The following is a 6,686-nucleotide window of genomic DNA, read 5'->3' on the forward strand; positions in this document are numbered from 1 at the left end:
ACTTCTTGAGTTCTTTCTGCATTTTGGATATAAGCCCTCTATCAGTTGTAGGATTGGTAAAGATCTTTTCCCTGTCTGTTGGTTGCCATTTTGTCCTAACACATTTCTGATTTTCTTAATTTGGATACTCTCTCTGTGCCTTCTGGTTATTCTGGCTAAGGGTTTATCTATTTTGTTGATTTTCTCAAAGAATCAGCTCCTGGTTTGGTTGATTCTTTGTATAGTTCTTTTTGTTTCTACTTGGTTAATTTCATCCCTACATTTGATTATTTCCTACCTTCTACTCCCCTTGGGTGTATTTGCTTCTTTTTATTCTAGAGCTTTTAGTTGTGCCGTGAAGGTGCCAGTTTGTGCTCTCTCCAGTTTCTTTTTGGGGGCACTCAGAGCTATTAGTTTTCCTCTTTGCACTACTTTTCTTGTGTCAAACATAAGTTTGAGTATGTTGTGCCTTAATTATCATTAAATTCTAAAAAGTCTTTAATTTCTTTTTTCTTCCTTGACCAAGTTATTATTGAGTACAGTGTTGTTCAACTTTGATGTGACCTTTTTGCTGTTTTTGTTGATGATGACCAACCTTAGCCTGTGATGATCTAATAGGACACATGAGATTATTTCAATCTTCTTGTATCTGTTGAGGCCTGGTTTTGAACCGATTATATAGTCAATTTTGCAGAAGATACCATGAGGTGTTAAGAAGGTTTATTATTTTATTTTAGGATTAAATGTCATAGATATTTGTTAAATCATTTTGATTCATAGCTTCTGTTATTTTCTCTATGTCTCTGTTTAGTTTCTGTTTCCATGATCTGTCCATTAATGAGAGTGGGGTGTTGAAGTCTACCACTATTATTGTGTGAGGGTTAATGTATGCTTTGAATATTAGTAAGCTTTCTTTTATGAATGCAGGTGCCCTTGCATTTGGAACATAGATATTCTGGATTGAGAGTATCTTGGTGAATTTTTCCTTTGAAGAATATGAAATGTCCTTCCTTATCTTTTTTGATAACTTTTGGTTAAAAGTCGATTTTATTAGACATTGAAATGGCTATTCCACATTGTTTCTAGGAACCATGTGCTTGGAAAATTGTTTTCTAGCCTTTTCCTCTGAAGTAGTGACTGTCTTTTTCACTGAGATGTGTTTCCTGTATGTAGCAAAATACTGGGTCCTTTTTCCATATGCTGTCTGTTAGTCTGTCTTTTTATTGGGGAATTGAGTCCAAAAGACTCAAATATTGAGGAATAGTGATTGTTGTTTCTTGGTATTTTTGCTGATTTTAGGGGTGAAATTATGTTTGTGTGGCTCTCTTTGTGGTTTGATGCAAGAAGATTACTTTCTTCTTTCTTGTACAGTGTAGTTTTTCTCTTTGTGTTGGAGTTTTCCATCTATTATCCTTTGCAGGTCTGGATTTGTGGAAAAATATAGTATAAATTTTATTTTGTTGTGGAATATCTTGGTTTCTCCATGTATGTTAATTGAGAGTTTTGCTGTATGTAGTAGCCTGGGCTGGCCTTTTTCTTCTCTTTGGGTTTATATGACATCTGCCCAGGATCTTCTGGACTTCATAGTCTCTGGTGTGAAGTCTGGTGTAATTCTAATAGTTCTGCCTTTATATGCTACTTGACCTTTTCCCCTTATTGCTTTTAATGTTCTTTCTTTATTTTGTGCATTTGTTGTTTTTACTGTTATGTGACAGGAGGAATTTCTTTTCTGGTCCAATCTAATTGGAGCTTTGTAGGCTTCTCAAATGTTTATGGTCATCTCTTTCTTTTGGTTAGGGAAGTTTTCTTCTATAATTTTGTTGAAGTTATTTACTGGCCTTTAAGTTGGGAATCTTCGCTCTCTTCTATACCAATTATCCTTAAGTTTGATCTTCTCTTTGTATCCTGCATTTGCTGGAGGTTTTGGGTTAGGAACTTTTGCATTTTACATAATCTTTGATGATTGAGTTGATGTTTTTTCTATGGTATGTTCTGCCCTTGAGATTCTCTCGTCTATTTCTTGTATTCTGTTGGTGATCCTTGTATCTATGATTCCTAATCTCTTTCCAATGTTTTCTATCTCTAGGTTTATCTCCCTTTGTGATTTCTTTACTGTTTCTATTTCCATTTTTGGATTCCAGATGGTTTTGTTCATTTCCTTCAACTGTTTGGTTGTGTTTTCCTGTAAATCTTTAAGGGATTTTTATGTTTCCTTTTTAAGGATTTCTACTTGTTTACCTGTGCTGTCTTTTATTCTTTTAAGGGAGTTATTTATATCCTTCTTAAATTCTCTATCATCATCATGAGATGTGATTTAAATCAAATCTTGCTTTTTCCAGTGTGTTTAATGTCAGTATTTGCTTTGGTGGGAGGAAATGGGCCCTGATTATACCATAGTCTTTGTTCTTTAGCTTTTCCTGTGCCTCTTGCATCTGGTTTTCTCTGGTGTTAGCTGGTCTTGCTGTCTCTGACAGTGGCTTGACCCTCCTGTAAGCCTGTGTGTCTGCACTCCTGGAGACCGCCTTTCTCCCAATGGGATCTGAGTCCAGAGAGCTGTGAGACCTAGTTATCTATGGGCACAGGCAGAAATTGGAAGTGTCCTGTCCCAAACTTCTCCTGGTTTCCTGCATTAGAAGGGTTCCTGGCGTGTTCCTAAGAGCAGAAGTAGTGGTCTTACCTCTACTCTCAGGTGTGTCAGTGCTCCTAGAGACTGTCTTTCAGCTCTAGGCACAGGCAGAGACTGGATGTATCCTATCTCTGACTGCTCCTAGATTCCTGTGTCCAGAGGGCTCTAGATGGGTTCCTATTGGGCCAGGAATGTAAGCACAAGTGGTGTTCTTCCTTGAGCTCTCAGGATTTTCCACACTTCTAAGAGTTCAACTCTCTCCCCATGGGATTGTCCCCCTTCCTGTTCTCCCCTCAACCCAACTCCCTCCACTTTGCCTCTAAGAGGGTGCTCCCCCATCTACCCTATTACTACGGCTTTCCCTTTGCATCATCCCCCTTTACTGGAGCAACAAGACTCCACAGTACTAAATACCTCCCCTCCCATTGATGTCTGATTAGGCAGTCCTCTGCTACATATATAGCAGGAGCCATGGACCTTCCCATGTATACTTTTGGTTTGCAGTTTAGTAGCTGTGTTCTCTGTGGAATCTGGTTAGTTCATATTGTTATTCTTCCTATAGGGCTGCAATCCCCCTCAGTTCCTTCAGTCCTTCCCACAACTCTTCCACAGTGGTCCCTGGGCTCAGACCAATGTTGTGTTGTATCTACATCTGTCTTAGTCATGTGCTTAACAGACCCTCTCAGATGTGAGCCATACCAGACTCCTGTCTGCAAGCAGTTCTTGGCATAGTAATATTGTCAAAGGTTCGTTGTCTGCATTGGATGGTTTCCCTAGGTGGTGTTAATTGTACTGTAAGTTTCTATTCATTTGTGTTCCACCATTTCTCTGGAACAGAGGAACAGTTTTGAGTTTAAAATTTTGAGAGATAGTGGAGTGGTTCATCCCTCCACTGGGGATTTGGGCTATCTACATAGTGAGCTCTTCCAGTTCTATCTCCTTTCATTCTACCATTTCAATTAATATCATCCCCATTGGATCCTGGGAGCCTCTCACATCCCTGGCATCTGGCACTTTCTAATAGTTTCTCCTGTTCCCCACCCTCCACTGCTACATATTTCTATTCATTCTTCTTGCCCTCTGGGCATCTCTCCTGTCTCTTCCCATACTTGATGCTACCCTTCTTTTTCCCTTCCCTTCTATTTCCCACCCAGATCCCTCCTTCCCTATGCCTTCTGTGATTATTTTGTTCCCTCATCCAAGTGGGATTGAAGCATACACACTTTAGCCTTCCTTCTTGTTAAGCTTTATGTTGTCTGTAAGTTGTATCATGGATATTCTGAGCTATTGGGCTAATATTCACTTATCAGTGAGTATTACTATGTATGTCCTTTTGGGTCTACATTACCTTACTAAGGATGATATCATCTAGTTCCATTCATTTGCCTGCATGATTAATAAAGTCATCATATTTAATAGCTGAGTAATATTCCATTGTGTAACTGTACCATGTATTGCTGTATCCATTCTTCCATTGAGGGACATCTGGGTTGTTTCCTGCTTCTGGCTATTATAAATAAGGCTGCTATGAACATAGTGGAGCACATGTCCTTGTTATATGTTGGAATATCTTTTGGATATATGCCCAGTAGTGGTATATCTGGGTCTTTAGGTAGAACTATTCCCAAATTTCTAAGGAAATGCTAGATTGATTCCCAAAGTGGTTGCACCAGTTTGCAATCCCACCAGCAATGGAGGAGTGTTCCTTTCTCTACATCCTTTACTGCTGTCTCCCAAGTTCTTGACTTTAGCCACTCTGACCGATGTAAGGTCAGATCTCAGGGTCATTTTGATTTGTATTTCCCTGAAGACTAGGGATGTTGAACATTTTTTACTTGCTTCTCAGCCACTTGAAAATCCTAAATTGAGAATTTTTGTTTAATTCTGTACCTTGTTTTTATTGGGTTGTTCAGTTTTCTGGAGTCTAACTCCTTGAGCTCTTTCTATATTTTGCATACTAGTCCTCTAACACATGTAGGGTTGGAAAGATCTTTTCCCAAATTTTAGGTTGCTGTTCTCTCCTATCGACAGTGTCCTTTGAATTATAGAAGCTTTTCAGTTTCATGCAATCCCATTTGTCAATTGTTGATCATAGAGCCTGAGCCATTGGTGTTTTGTTCAGGAATATTTCCCTTGTGCTGATGTGTTCGAGGCTTCGAGGCTCTTTCTCACTTTTTAGAATCCACCTTTTTTGCTCAAATAATTGTAGAGAAGAAAAGATTGTCATGGTCTTCATGGGTGGCTCAGAAGAAGCCTTCCTCGTGTGGCTCTGGGACAGGGGTGGCACTCAAGTGCTGCTCCAAAATCTTCAGGGAGACTTGCTCTGGGGAAGTGGTGGCAGACTGCAGAGCAGCAGCAGTCTCCTGTTTCTCTGGAAAAGAGATCTCCTCATCCGGAACCAATTCTGCACGTCACATTCCTCCACACCCATCCATCGTGCGACATCCTTCCTTGTTTGCAAGCTGGGGTAGCAAGTCTCTTAGAACAGGCGCTCCAGATCACGCAGCTGAGATGGGATGAACCTGGTGTGACTGTACAGCTGGTGAGCCAGGCTGTTCCCAGTCTGTTGACTCCTGCTGCCCTCAGGAATGGCTGTCTCTTGCTGAGGCTGTTCTTGATCATTGGAGCGTTGGCCACCTTCTTGCTGGATGTTGTCGTCCTCGGGGCCAGAAGCACCATCACCAGCATGTCTTCCTTCCATCTTCTCTCCCTCCTCTCCTACTCCTCTAGCTCCCTGGGTGAGACTGAACTGAGCAGGCTCTTCTTGAGCAAGCTTGCCTCCAGTCAACTGGCCCTGAGCCGGTTCTCCCTGATCAAGCCCACCCTGAAGAAGCCTGACCACTAAACGCTGTGATTGGTTTCCTTCCTCTCCAGCCTCTGAGACCACTGCATTACCACCATGCTGTTGCTCCGGGTCCACCTCAGCTCCCAGACTCAGGGGCTTTTGGAAACTTTGGCAGCTGTCTTGAGGAGTGTCCATGGCGAGAATCACTGGATCTGTCCCTGCTCCCGAAAAGGCTTACAACCTCTTTCTCACTTTCTATTCTACTAAATTCACCATATTTGATTTATGTGGAGGTCCTTGATCTACTTGAACTTAAGTTTTATACAGGAAGATAAAAATTGATCAATTTATATTCTTCTACATGCAGTCATCCAGTTAGATCATTGCCATTCATTGAAAATGCTTTCTTTTATCGACTCTACCATTTTGGATCCTTTGTCAAAGTTTACGTGACCATAAGTGTGTGGGTTTATTTTCGGGTCTTGCATTGTATTCCATTGTTCTACCTGTTCATCTTTGTACCAATACTATATGTTTTTAATCACTATTGCTCTATAGTACAGCTTGAGGTCAGAGATGATAATTTCCCCAGAAGTTCTTCTGTTGTTGAGTATAGTTTTTGCTATCCTGGGTTTTTTGTTATTCCAGATGAAGTTTAGAATTGTTCTTTCTATTGCTGTGAAGAATTGAGCTGGAATTTTGATGGCAATTGTATTGAATCTATTGATTGTTTTTGGTAAAATGACCATTTCCTCTATGTCAATCCTGCTAATCTAAGACCATGGGAGATCTTTCCAACTTTTGAGGTCTTCTTCAAATTCTTTCTTCAGAGACTTGAAGTTCTTGTCATACAAATCTTTCACATACTTGGTTAAATATTCTATATTATTTGTGACTATTGTTAAGGTGTTGTTTCCCTAATATCTTTCTTTGCCCATTTATACTTTTTGTAGAAGAAGGCTACTGATTTGTTTGAGTTAATTTTATATCCAGTCATTTTGCTAAAGATTTTATCAATTGTAGGAGTTCTCTGGTAAAAATTTTTATGATTGCTTATGTATATTACCATATAATCTGCGTGGAGTGATACCTTGAATTGTTCCTTTCCAATTTGTATCCCTTTGAACTCCTTTTGTTGTCTAGCTAGAACTTCTAGTACTACATTGAATAAATTGAGAGAGAATGGGCAACCTTGTCTTGTTCCTTATTTTAGAGGGATTGCTTCACATTTTCACCATTTAATTTGATGCTGACTGTTGGCTTGCTATATATTGCTTTTATTACATTTAGTTATGT

The 6,686-nt window shown here is 39.8% G+C and overlaps 1 pseudogene; it reads right to left on the reverse strand.

The window, feature by feature from the left end:
* Positions 1-4,781: 4,781 nt before the first annotated feature.
* Positions 4,782-5,585, reverse strand: LOC116900512 (annotated as a pseudogene).
* Between the last annotated feature and the right edge of the window lie 1,101 nt (positions 5,586-6,686).

Source organism: Rattus rattus, chromosome 5 (genome assembly GCF_011064425.1).
Source record: "Rattus rattus isolate New Zealand chromosome 5, Rrattus_CSIRO_v1, whole genome shotgun sequence".
Taxonomy (NCBI): domain Eukaryota; kingdom Metazoa; phylum Chordata; class Mammalia; order Rodentia; family Muridae; genus Rattus; species Rattus rattus.